Source organism: Strix aluco, chromosome Z, assembly GCF_031877795.1.
Source record: "Strix aluco isolate bStrAlu1 chromosome Z, bStrAlu1.hap1, whole genome shotgun sequence".
In the NCBI taxonomy this organism is placed as follows: domain Eukaryota; kingdom Metazoa; phylum Chordata; class Aves; order Strigiformes; family Strigidae; genus Strix; species Strix aluco.
The window spans coordinates 50,586,613-50,600,361 of NC_133971.1; the positions used below are offsets into that span (position 1 = coordinate 50,586,613).

At 58.4% G+C, this 13,749-nt stretch overlaps 1 pseudogene; it reads right to left on the reverse strand.

Moving 5' to 3' along the window:
• Window positions 1-12,594: 12,594 nt before the first annotated feature.
• The window catches only part of LOC141918806 (uncharacterized), a 33,972-nt pseudogene continuing 32,817 nt past the window's right edge, over window positions 12,595-13,749 (reverse strand).

Sequence of the window (13,749 nt, forward strand, 5' to 3'; positions counted from 1 at the left end):
CCCATACTTCTCTCTTCATTGCTGCTGAAACGTTTTGACTCCCCAACCCTACACTCTGGTTCTGCAATAATTCCCCACACAGTCAAACTACAGTTTCAGGCACATCCCATCGCCTGCCCAGGATGGAATCCCAGAGTGCGACTGTTCCCAATTCCATTTTTCCAGTAGGAAACAATGGGATAGAGAGGAATGTGTGCAGGCGCCCCAGCAATGCACACAGCTGAACCACACAGGAACAGCTGGTGTGATGTGGAAGATGGTGAGACAGAAGCGAGACCTCTGGGGTTGTCAGCTGCCAGTTCAACACCTAGTAATGACAGAAGTAGTAGAGGAAATTCTAACTGCTTTTAATATACCAAGAAATAACTGCTACTTGCCTGAGCTTTAGAGTGGAAAATCCCTTTATAACACAATTAAATTTCATGATGTCCTGGTGACCCCGTGTGACCCATCTTCAAACAAATCACCATTCTGAAACCTCTCAGCTGCTTCTCCTGTGACACTGAACACCTGACAACTCTTTCACTGCCAGTTGTCCTGCTGCCTCTCCTGCTCCATCACATTTTCATCACCACCTTCAGATGCCTGCTACTCAGCAAGGTCAGTGAAGGATGAAGGAAAACAGGACCATGACAACAGTAACCAGAGCAGGGTATTAAATAACTGACGGCAGAGCTCTGAAACAGAAGGGTCAGACAGCAAGGCATTACTGTGCACAAGCTTTCACAGTGCAGACGCAGTATAGACAGGGTAAGAATCTGCTCCCCAGCTCTGGAAAACCCAATGCCCTCAGCAGCAGCACTACTGACACCTGCAAGCTTCCTTCCTTAAGTTCTAAGGACAGAGGAGCATCACCTGGATCCAGATGCAGCCCACCTCTGACTACTGCCATTCTGAGGTGTTGCATTTTTCATATCGATCAGCAAGAACTTAGAAAGCAAGATTTCAGTTAACTGTCCTAAAACCTAAATCCCCAACAGGAATTGCCTCAAAAGGTCGATCAGAGACGAGCCGGCTCCATCTGCTGCATGGCCTCCCCTGACCACCACACACAAAGCTCAAGACCTCCCCAGCCTGTCCAGCCAGCGCCCCAGAAAGGTGCTGTCAGACCTCTCCGCTCCCCTGACAGCCCCCCCGGCCAGATCCCCGGGACAGGGCACACGCCGGCTGCAGGCTGCCAGCCAGCCTTAGGGACAGGGAGTCACTCCAGGAAAACTCACGTTTTCCCCAAAGACCAGGTTCTGCTCCGAGCCCGAGCTACCGCCGCGAGCCCACAGCACCCTGCCTCTCCGCAGCACCCGAGGGGTGCAAACCCCGACCCGGAGCAGACACCAGCCCTGTCCCACCTGCTTCGCACGGCATCCCTGCAGCCACAGGCACCTCCTGAAAGGGGGGAACCTGCGAGAGCAGTTTTTTAAATGTGTTTCCACGAAGACCAGGCAATTACAGAAAACAGATTTCACAGGGAGAAAACCAGAGAAAAGGAGGAGGAGGAAGTCGGTCTGCCTGGCTACATGAAATCGGGGTGAGAACAAGCAGAGATGCAGGGCAGAGCAGAACTGAACAGGAGCTTGAAAGCGACGGGAAGAAAAAACAGGCAAGATGAACTACACAGGTGTTCTGGACAGGAGCTTGGTTTTGTTTAAATCTTGATTAATTCTTCCTTATCAGTTATTCTGATGATTAATTCTATTTCCACATGGGCATTTTGTCAACATTTAAGAAGATGCACAGGAGACCCTAGGAGGAGCCCCAACACTCACCTAGGAACGAGGTGACGATCTGCAAGACCGACAGCACATCAGGTGGGACAAGCTTGCAAAGAAGAACGATGGCAACCAGTTACATCACGTTTACAGCAATCCACAGCTACATGCAGTGAAAAGCGACTATTTTATGCAGAGCTGGCGCAGAGCAGAGAGCTGGAGATGAAGGAGCGGCTGACAGGGGAGGCTGAAGCAGTGCCACCCACGGCAGGATCTCTGCCGGCTGTTTGCAGCCTGAGAGCAAGTGGTGCTGCCGGATTTCACAACCAGAAGCACTCCCAGGATCCCAGCACACAGAAACTTGTCCTTTAATTACTTTTCAATTACTTCTTGTACCTTCATTGTGTGAGACTTCTGCTCTGCCTGCAGATGTCAAGAGATTCTTTTCTGAAAGCAGAGCAGGGTCGTTCCAACTTGAAACAAACAGGATTTGTCTTTTGGAAAAGGTGCAAATTAGATGCTCAGCACAGAAACTGAAGTTTGTCCAGAAAGCCAGAGGAGCAGCAGGGCTCTGCAAAGGGGCTGGGCTCCAGCACACCCCCATGGTCACCCCCCCGACATCGCTCCCAGCACCCCCAAGCTGGGAAAAACTGTCCCACAGCCAGAAGGCAAGAGCCTGCCTGGGCCAGCTCTCGCCCTCGGGCTTAATGCCGGTTTCTGATCAGCACCTCTTGGCTCTGGTGACTGGCACCCTCTGAAGCACCACTCTGAGGTGTTTCATCAGATTGAACCCACCCAACCCAAATCACCACAGACAGCAGAAAATATTAAATGCATCACCTCCTTCACACTTGAAGTAAAAATAAAGAGCTAAAATTCACTTTCCCTGGGGTAACCTGACAGATAAACCCCGCAGACACAACAGACCCTTACAGACAGCAAAGACCCAACAAGTTCAAGGTAAAAGGACAAGCACAGTCACACATCAGAACGTCTGAACAGCCCGAACTGTGACAACAAACCTTTTTTTAAAAAAAAAAATCAGAACCATGAAAAAGTTTGTGTTTTTAGAACAAAGCTTCCCCTTCCCCGGGGATCCCACCACCCCCTCCAGGGAAATCGGCCCCAGCCCCTGCACTCACCCACTGCTAGGCCAGAGCCACCACCACTGGTGCTGGTGCTGGTGCTGCTGGTGCTGGTGCCACCTTTGCAAGAGAAAAATTCATTCAGCCATCCAGAACAAAGCGAGTGTTTTAAAAGGAGGAATTCCCACTTGCTGGGTGAACCAAACTCTCTTCCTGGAACACCCCTCAGTGCAGACCACAGAGAGCTGGAGGACCTCCTGCCTAGGCCACCTCACTGCAGACCATAAGCCCTTGCAGACTGTCAGCAGGAAGTAGGCCCTGTGGGGGCCAGGGGACCCCCGGGGGGGCTCCAGCACGTTGTCCCCCCCCAGCACCGGCCCACACTCCTGCCTGTGCCGTGAGTGGGGGATTTGGGAGCTGGGGGGATTCTTGGGGGGGTGTTATTGGGGTTCTGTGGGAGTTATTGGTGTCCTGAGGGGGTTATTTGGGTCCTAGAGGGAGTGTAATGGAGTCGGGGGGTGGGGGGTGTCCTGGAGGGGTTTGGGAGGGTTATTGGGGTCCTCGGGGGGGGTCTTGAGGGAGATATTGGTGCCTGAGGTGGGGGGATTGGGGACATCCTGGAGGGGGTTCTGGGGAAGGTACTGGGGTCCTGGGGGTGTTTTGAGGGAGGTATTGGTGGAGGGTCTTGGTGCTTGGGGGGTGTTATTGGGGTCATGGGTGAGTTCAGGGGCTTATTAGTGTCTGGGGGTGGGAAGGGGGGGGGAGTGTCTAATGATCGTCTCCTGGGGGTGGTTTCTTGGGGAGATATTGGGGTCCTGGGGGACAGTAATGGGGTGCAAGAAGGGTCCAGTGGGGGCTGCTGGGGTACTGGGAGGGATCTTGTGGGGGATAAACACCCCCATAACATTTCAAAACACCTCTTATATCCCCCATATCCCCCCAAACCACCCCATATCCCACCAAATCACCCCCAAACCCCCCATATCTCCCCAAATCACCCCAAAACACCCCATATCCCCTAAATCAACCCCAAAACCTCCCCATAACCCCCCAAACCCCCATATCTCACCAAATCCACCCAGATCACCTCAAAAGTTTCCCATAGCACCCCAAAACCCCCCATATCCTTCCAAAATAACCCTTATATCCCCATATCCCCCAAACACCCCCATATCCCCCAGGTCTCCCCCACATATCCCATCCAAACCCCCCATATACCACCAAATCACCCCCAAAACCACCCATATGCCCCCAAATCACCCCCATATACCCCCAACCCTACCATATACCCCCATATCGCCACAACACCCCCATATATCCCCAAATCACCCCTAAAATTCCCCATACACCCCCGTATCCCCCATATATGCCCCCAAACCCGCATAAACCCCAAATCACCCCCATATCCCCTCAACCACCCCCATAACACCCCCAAACTTACTATACCTGCTAAACCTCCTCTATATCCCCAAATCAACCCACAACCCACCCATATCCCCTAAATCACCCCCCAAACCTACCCATATGCCCCCAAACCCCCCATATCTCACCAAATCCCCCTAAATGCCCCATATCTCCCCAAATACACCCAAATCACCTCAAAACCTTCACATATCACCGCAAACCGTCCCATATCCTTCCAAAATACCACTTCTATCCCCCATATACCCCCAAACACCCCCATATCACCCCCAAATCACCACTCAATATCCCCCCAAACCTCCTCATATGCCACCAAATCACCTCCAAAACCACCCATATCCCCCCAAATCACCCGCCATATCCCGCCAACCCCTCCCATATCCCCCATATCCCCCCAAACTCCCCATATATCCCAAATCAACCCCAAAACCTCCCCATATGACCCCAAACCCACCCATATCCCCCAAATCACTCCAAAAACTACCCATATCTCCCCAAATCACTCCACAATATCCCCCCAACATTCCATATCCCCCAAATCACCCCAAAACCCCCCATATCCCCCCAAACCCCCCCAAACTTCCCAATATCCCCCATTTTACCCCCAAACATCCTGTATATCCCCAGATCACGCCAATACCTCCCCACATCCCCTAAATCACCACCAAAACCTCCCCATAAGCCCCCAAACCCCCCATATACACCCAACCCCCCCCAAAACCCCCCATATCTCCCCTATATCCCCACAAATAATCTCAAAACCTGCCATTACACCCCAAAACCCCCATATCCTTCTAAAGTCCCCCTTATATCCCCCATATCCCCCCAAACCCCCAAATATCCCAGCAAATCACCCCCAAAAACCCCCATATCCCCCCAAACCACCCCCGCATCCCCCAAAACCCCCATAACTCCCCAAATAAATCTAAAACACCCCCATATTCCCCCATATCCCCCATATGACCCCAAAACCACCCGTATCTCAACAAATCACCCCAAAATTCCCCATATCCCCTAAATCACCCCCAAAACCTCCCCATATCCCCCAACCCCCCCAAATCCCCCCTAAATCCCCCATATCTCCCCATATCCCCATAAATCACCTCAAAACCTGCCCATATCCCCCCAAACCCCCATATATACCCCAAATCACCCCCCCATCCCCTCAAACCACCATACCCCCCAAATCACTCCCCAAACCCTCATATCCCCTCAAAACACCATATCCCCCCAAACCACCCCAAAAACCCCCATATACCCTAAATCACCCCCAAAACCTCCCCATATGCCCCCAAGCCCCCCATATCATCCCAAATCAGCCCATGTACCCCAAATCACCCCAGAACTTCCCCAAACACCCCCATGGCCAACCTCCACTCCAGTGACCCCCACACACACCAGGGTACCCCCCGGACACCTGGGTTCCCTCAGAGTGGGGCTGGGGACTCCCCAGGTGCCTGGTTCCTCCCAAGACACCCCTCTCTGTCACTCTGGGTGTGTGTGTGTGTGTCCCAGGCACCATTATATTATTATTATAATTATTATAATATTATTGTATTATTATATTGGATGAGAAAAGGGGCTTCTGTGTTCATGGAGGTGCTGGGAATGCCGCAGCACGTCCTGGAAACATGAAGGAACGAAGGTCATTGGAACTAGGCGTCAGCATGGAGTCAGCAGGAGAAACCCTGCTGGCCCCACCTAATAACCTTCTGTGGTGAAATGACTGGCTGGGGAGACGAGAGGAGTGCGGTGGCCACTGTCCACCCAGACGTGAGGAAGGCTTTCCGCAGCGTCTGCCAGAATAGCCCCGTGGAGACGCTGAAGCAGCGTGGGCTGGCTGAGGAGAGGGGGAGGTGGGTAGAAAGTGGCTGACCAGCCAAGGCCAGAGGGTGGTGAGCAGCGGCACCAAGTGCAGCTGGAGCCCGGGAGCCAGCGGGGAAGCCCAAGGCAAGAGGCATTGCCAGCAGGTGGAGGGAGGAGGGGTCCTTCCCTCTGCTCCGTCCTGCGCTGGGCTCCCCAGGGCAAGAGAGGCGGGGCCATGCTAGAGAGGCGGGGCCATGCTGGAGAGAACGCCCAGCCTGTGGCCCCGCCCACTGTCCGTTGGGGTTGGGCTGTCAATCAGTTGGAGCCAACAGCCCCCAGCGCCGGCAGCACGGAGCTGTGCTGGCACAGAGCGGCACTGGGAGGAGGCAGGGTCTGGCCGAGCAGCGCTGACCAGGCTCCGGCAACCCGCTTCCCATCCTCGCTGTCACCGGCTGGGCCGCATCCTTGGTGCACAGCGAGGGTCCTCCTGTCCCGGGCAGGATGGGCCAGGCCAACGGCTGCTGCGGCTCCAGGTGGGCTCCCCCCGTGGCTCGGGGACAGGGGGGCACGGCCGGGCCCCGCAGCAGCGGCCTTTCTGATGCCTGCCGTGCTCTGCTCCGCAGGGACGCTCTCGCCGATGCAGAGCCGGTGCTGAGCGCAGACGTGCAGCTGACCCGGGGCTGCAAGAGGAGCGAGAGGCGCCTTCTCCTCCTCCAGGAGGAACTGGTGGTCACCAAGCTGCGGTAAGACCCTCCGACCCAGCTGCCCTTGCCCCATCCCTGGCCCCGGCTCAAGGGCTGGGACACCCTGGCCCCCGGCCCCAGGACCTGTGTGCTGGATGCACCAATGCCCATCCCAAGGGCAGGAGGGGAGCAGGGCTCTGCCCGGGGGGGCACCCCAAGGAGGCCACCTCCAGCTCACTGCCTGCCTCTGCTCTCTGCAGAGGTGGCACCACCCTGCGCCCACAGCTCCGCCTGGCCCTGGACCAGCTGTGGGTGCTGAGTGACGGGAAGGAGGCGGCGTGGGAGGAAGAGGTGGAGGGTGTCGGCAGCCGCGAGGAGAGAAGCTCCCTCATCTTCCTCTGGCCCAGGGGCTCCTGCACTGCCACTTTCGGGTGAGTCGTGGTGCCACGTCCCACGGCCGGGCAGGAGAGGTTCCTGTGAAGGGCCTCTGCCCTCCGTGCAGAGCCTGGGCAGGGAGCGGGCAGCACGCCGGCAGGGAGGGATGGGGGGCATTTCTGCGTCCTGCATCCCCTGGTCACCTTTTGATCCCCAGAAGGGAAGGGCCAAAGCAGGTGCTGTGGCAGGACAGAGGGAGCCAGGGCTTGGGCAGCAGCTCTGTCCCGCCCCATGGCGCTTCGTCCTGCCCCTGTGTCCTTCCCCAGGGGGCAGGGCTGTGCAGGCATCCGCCTCTGCCCACGGGCTGGGGGGCAACGGGGCCTGACGCTGTTTCTCCTCTTGCTGCAGCTCCCAGGCGCTGAAGGAGCTGTGGGTGCAGACGTTGCTGGGGTAAGCTGGGGGGTGCTGCAGGCACAGCCAGATGGGGGAACACAGCTCCCCAGCTGGGGAGAGGTGCCCCCGCGGCTGTGGGCAGCTCTCGGGGAGAGCTGCCTGATGAGAGAGAAGAGGCGGCTTGGGGCTCACCCAGCTCTGTCCCTTCCCGGTGCACAGGATACCTGACGCAGCCAAGAAGCCCCGAGTGACCCTTGTCCCGTCACTCAAGCTCCTGGAGAAGCTGAGCCGCCGCCATGCCGTGAGTGTCTGTCTGGCCTGGGCGCTGTCCCCAGCACTGCTCCTCCAGCCGAGCAGCACAGGCATCACTGCTCACCTTCTGCCGCTGCTTCTCTCTTGCCAGTGGAGGCCGTTCAGCACCAGGAGCCTGGAGAGGCTGGTGGAGCACCAGTCAGAGGTGAGAACGGCTGCCTTTCCCCTCTGGCTGTGCTGGGGTGCAGGGATGGGCGTGCAGTGGGGTGAGCTTGCGAGGGAGGGAGGGAGGGAGGGAGGGTCCCCTGGTGCAATTCAGGGAGTGGGGAGGGTTGAGGAGCCACCAGGAATGCTGGCATATCCTTGCTGGTGGCACTGGGAGAAAACCTGCCACACGGGTCAGAGAGCCCAGGAGGGCAGAGGGTCCCCACTCCGCGGTGCTCAGGCTGCTGGTGCCGGGTTCTTGCAGGCTGATCTCAAGCAAGGGCTTCCGACAGTCCTGTCTAGCAGTGAAGGGGGAGTTTGCCGCTCACCAGGTGAGTTTGGGAAAGAAAGGCCCCTCCTGCAAGCAGCTGGGCTGTGCTCACTTGTCCCTTGAGTGTCCCCATCCAGGTTGGGCAGCCCAAGGGAGGACGTCAGCCAGAGAAGGAAGGACAGCGCTGGGCAGCGGCCGATGGACATGGCTCTGCAGGGACACGCAGCCTCTGGTGCTGCCCACAGCCTGGAGGAGGACAGGGCCAGGACTGGGCCAGGCTATCCCAGGCTCTCAGGAACCCCCGAGCTGGAGCTGTTGAGCTGGAGCCATGGTTCCAGCTGCCGGCTCCCTGCCTGTCCTGCCACACCGCTCAGCACCATGCTGCAGGCAGGGCAGGGCAGGCTCCGGGAGCGCTGGCCTGGCGGCATCCACTGATGGGCTCTTGCTCTCTTTTCCTTTGCAGCAGGAGGGATCAACAGCAGAAGCAGCAGCAGCAGCAGCAGCAGGAGGTGGAGGGGGCTGCCCTGGCCCTTCGCTCTGCGGCGGAGCCCGGCCTCTGTCCTGGCGCCAGGGCAGGCGGGCTCTGGCTGCAGCAGGGCGCTCTTTGGGCAGCCCCTGGCAGCCCTCTGCGAGGATGGCACACTGCCCCGGCCCATCCAGGTCAGCCAGCCTGTCCAGGGGGTCCCCAGCCCTCCCTCCGCAGGCTCCGGAGGGGCTGCGGGTGTCCCCAGGAGCTCCGAGGATGGGGCACTGGGCTCTTCACCCCCAGCACGGAGCCAGCTCTGGGGCAGTGCTCTGGCCACTGCCGCTAGAAGGCGGCTCCTCAGCCACGCAACTGTCCTCCTGCCTCTCCTGCAGGAGCTGCTGGCTGTGCTGAAGCAGGAAGGACCAGCGACCGAGGGGATATTCCGCAGAGCCGCCGGTGGGACAGAGCTTCGGGAGCTGCGGGAGGCCTTGGACTGCGGCGCAGACGTCGACCTGGGAAGCCAGCCCGCGCTGCTGCTGGCCGCCATCCTGAAGGTGAGCGCTTCTGCCCTGCGGCTGGAGGAGCTCCCGGCTGGCCCTGAGTGTTCAAATGCTCACTTGGAGCCCTGGGCCTTGCAGGACTTCCTCCGGAGCATCCCCTGCAAGCTCCTTGTGACTGACCTCTACGAGGACTGGATGGCGGCGATGCAGAAGGCCAGCAGGGAGGAGAAGATCAGGGAGCTGAGAGCGTAAGTGTGGGCAGCAGCCTGCCTGTTGAGCAGGAGCTCTGACCGCTGGCCCAGAGCACCTGGAAAGCTGCGCTGGCTCCCACCAGCCTCGGGCGAGTCTGGGGAACGCTGTGGGCAACATCTGCTTTATTAGCGCCGTGTTCCTGTTCCCCCAGGGTGGCCGAGAAGTTGCCTGCAGCCAACCTCCTCCTCCTGAAGCAGCTGCTGTCCCTCCTCCAGCACATCGGCCACCACGCAGCCACCAGCAGGATGGGCTGCAGCAACCTGGCTGTCTGCGTTGGGCCAAACCTGCTGAGCCCAGCCCACGCAGACCTGCTCCCGCTGGAGGCCATGCTGGAGGTGACCCACAAGGTACATGTCCCCACCCGCCGGGGCAGCCTTCCCGGCCCACCAGCGCTTGGCTGCGCAGAGGGCTCTGCAGGCCTCCTCCCACCAGCAAATGCTGTTGGGGTGGCTGCCTGGAGGAGCAGCCCCACAGCCACAGCCTCTGGGCAGGAGCAGGGGGCAGGGGTGGGAAAGGCTGCTTGGTCCCTTGTCAGGCAGCGGGATTGAGACCCACGGTTTGATGTGTGCAGGTGAACGTGCTGGTGGAGTTTCTGGTGGAGAACTGCAGGGATCTCTTTGAGGAGGAAGCGGGCAGCCTTTCCAGCCCAGCAGACGAGGAGCTGCCAGTCCCCCTGGAGAGATTCAGAGGTGAGAGGGGGACTGAGGGTTGGCACCGGCTGGGGCTTGGGACACCAGAAACCTCCGTGTTGCTTCTGACAGGGCTGGGCATCGAGTGTTGTCCTCTCAGCCCCGCTTGTCCTGTGGCCTCTCTTGCCACTGCTCTCCAAACATGAACGTCTTCCTCTGCAGGATGAGCTGAAGCCTGCAGACAGGGCATCGGAGGGCTGACCACAGAAGTGTAGGGCTTCGGGTGGGGGTTGCTTTAGCTCTGTTTGCTTCCAAGAAGTCACCATGTTGCACATGCTTTTGCTTTCTAGACCTGAGTTTGGAAGAGAAAAGTGTCCCTGCAGGCAAAGTGGACACCGAGCACCAGGCAGAAGCTTTGCCGCATGCACCCCCCTCTCTGCTCGGTGTCCTCACGGAAGATGGGGGAGATACGGCGGTGGAGTCTGAAGTGGGAGAGGTACGTCAGCTCCCCAAACACGGTGACAGCGTGTCTGGGGTAGGAGGGGAGTCGCTGCTGTGCCTCTGCCTGGCAGTAGAGCTGGTGTGGGTTTGGGTTATTCCTCCACCCCTTGGGATGATACATAGCAAAGGAAATTGGCAAGGTTGTGTCTCAAATGCACTCGGCAGGTGCTTAATCAAACCAAAGGCCCACAAAATGCCTACAAAGAGGCAGAGGGGAGCAGCTGTCAACTTCAGGGGGCTTTTGCTCAGGCCCTACTTCATCAGAGCTTCCTCAGGTCTATTTGGGGGTCAGCAGGGGGACTGTGTGAACTGTGGCTGATGCAAACCAGCCCAAGGCATCTCCTCTGGAGATCTCAGGTACCAGTTTAGCAAAGAGTCGCTTACCACTCCAGGTCACCCCTTGCCACATGCCAACTGTGACATTTCTGGTTTAGGCACCGCCAGCTTTGCCTCTAGCCACCCCCGAGAGCATGGCAGACTCCCTGGGGCGCCCAGAACAACTGGCCAGGTTTCCAGAGGAAAGAAGGTAAAATGAGCTCGCTTTGGTTAAAATCAGAACTGACTCCAGTGGGTCGTGGCTTTCCCTATCTAATCCCACTGTGGGATGGAAAGATTTGCAGGCTCTGCCCACGACGAGGAGAAGAAGAGGAGCCGGAAGAGAAGAGAAGCCTGGGGAGAAGAGAGCGAAAGCTGCGTGGAAAAGAAGAGGAGGAAGAGAGAAGGTGCTTCTGGCAACGGACCAGCGAAAAGATGCAGGAAGGCGCAGCAGGTCGGGCAGCCCAGGTGCGTGCCGGGCTCTCTGCCCAACTTTCACACCTCTCCACACTCCTCTGCATCAGCCCAACGCGCTGGCGAGGGACAGCGAGGGACGGTGCTGCGCGGGGTCTGGAAATAACTCCCTGGCAGGGCCCAGGGGCTCCCGGCCGAGCCCTGCGGCGTGGCACAGGGGCACTGCGCGTCTCTGCGCGCGCTCGGGGCTCGAAGGGCATTGCCCGGGGGACGAGGCGCCAGAGCCACCCCATAGCCAGCGCCAGCAACAGCTCTCTGCTCTGGGCCGTCAGCAATTCCTCACACACGGTGTTCCCCAGAGAGGGCAGCACAACCCTGCCTCTTCCTGCCGCCAGGGACTCACCAGAGCTTTCTGACTCTCTCCTTGCAGGTGCCGATTCATTGTCACCGCCTGATCCGCTGACTTTGGGGCCCCCAGCATTGCTGTTTGCAATAAAAAGTTGTTTTCTCTCTTGTGACCGAGTCTGCCACAAGACATTCTGGAGTGGGGGCTGTTGTTCTGTGATGGATCCTGGGGGAGGAGTTTGGGCTGGTCCCTTGTCCCAGCACCCTTCCCAGTGGGTGTCAGGGCTGAGTCGAGGTGCTGTAGGAGGGAAACCCAAGCCCAGAGTCACGCGGGAGGGTGGAGGTTGGACGGAGCCTGTCCAGGTCGTCTGGTCCAAGCTGGGCTCAAGCAGGCTCAGCTCGAGCAGGCTGCCCAGCAGCACGTCCTGGGGAGTTTTGGGTTTCTCCCAGGAGCAGCACCGTGAGCTCAGGGTGAGGGCAAGACGTAGGCAGGGCACAGTGGCCAGGAAGGGCTGAAGGTCCTTATGGGGCCACCATCCCCGGCAGCTCGCTGTCCCCCGGGGCCCTCATCCCTGCACACGGATTGTCGGGCAGTTTCCTCAGAGCCCCCGAACTCATGGCAATGGTACAAACCAAACGTCCCCTCTGGGCGGTAGAAACCCTCCCCTCAAACGCTGCACCCACTCCTGGGTTGGAGTCCTGCAGCTTTGCCAGGGGGTTTTCCCCAACACAATTTTCCTCTGCACAGGTAAATACTAAACGCTCCCAAAGTAAGGAGCCGGTCAGGGGTTTCTGGTGGGTGAAGGGGGCAGCCGTAGCGCTGGGTCTCCCCGCCAGCCCCAGGGGGTACAAATACCTTTCAGATGGCCCGCAGGCACGGTACTGAGCAAGACCTCAGCTTGCCTTTGATTTTTTAAATCAATAAACAAGTAAATAAACAAATAAAAAATGCTGTAAATAGCCTAAAACAAAGCTTCAGATGGAGAAGACAGCCGTGCTGGGGCACGCCGGGGCAGCCTGGTTTGCTGACAAGGCAGCTGGAGGCTCACAGCCCCCCCCAGCCCCACTCCCCGATCCCCTGAAGGCTCACAGCCCCCCCCAAATATTTCTGTAGGACCTACACCCCCCCCCCCATTGACACTGACTCCACCCCACACCTTCACTGCAAGGTTCTTTATTCCCTTAGGACACCCCCGCCCCCCCCCGACAGAAAACCCCCCAAAATACACCAAAAATAAAAGGGGGGTGGGACTTCCACAAGCCACGCCCCCCCACATTCCTCCCCCCCCGCCCAGCAGGTTTAAGGCACCTGTGGGGTGGGGGGAGAGCAACCCACGGGGCTTGGGGGGGGACGGGGAAGTGAGGGGCTGGCGGGGGTGACCGGCAGAGATGGGGGGGTCGCTGGGGGGGGGGGGGTGGTCACTTTGGGGGCCAGGGCGGGAGGGGTACACCACCACGCACAGACGCTGCCCAAAGTGCATCAGGGCGGCTGCGGGAGAAGAGGAGGCGGAAAGGGGGGGAGCTGTGACCCCAAAGTGCACTACAGCTGCCCCCAAACCGTGCCCCCACAGTGCTCCCCACAGACCTTAGCACCCCCAAATCACCCCAGACAACCCCCATATCACCACAACCCCCCCATATCCCCTCAAATCACCCCAAAATTTCCCTATAGCCCCCCATATCCCCATATTACCCCAAAACCTCCCATATCCCGCCATATCACCCCAAAACATCCCATAACCCCCCAAATCACCCCAAAACACCCCCATATCCCCTCAAACACCCCATATCACCCCCAAACCAACTATACCCCCAAACCTCCTCTATATCCCCCAAACCTCCTCTATATCCCCCAAATCACACCTAAACCCCCCCATATCCCCTAAATCACTCCCCAAACCTCCCCATATCCCCCCAAACACCCCATATGCCCCCAAACCCTCCCAAACCCTTACATATCTCCCCAAATCCCCACAAATCACCTCCAAACCTCCCCATATCACCCCCAAACCCCCATATCCTTCCAAAATACCCTTCTATCCCCCATATTCCCCCAAAACCCCCCTGATCCCCCCAAATCACCCCCACATTTCCCCCCCAAACACCCCCATATTCCAGCAAATCACATTA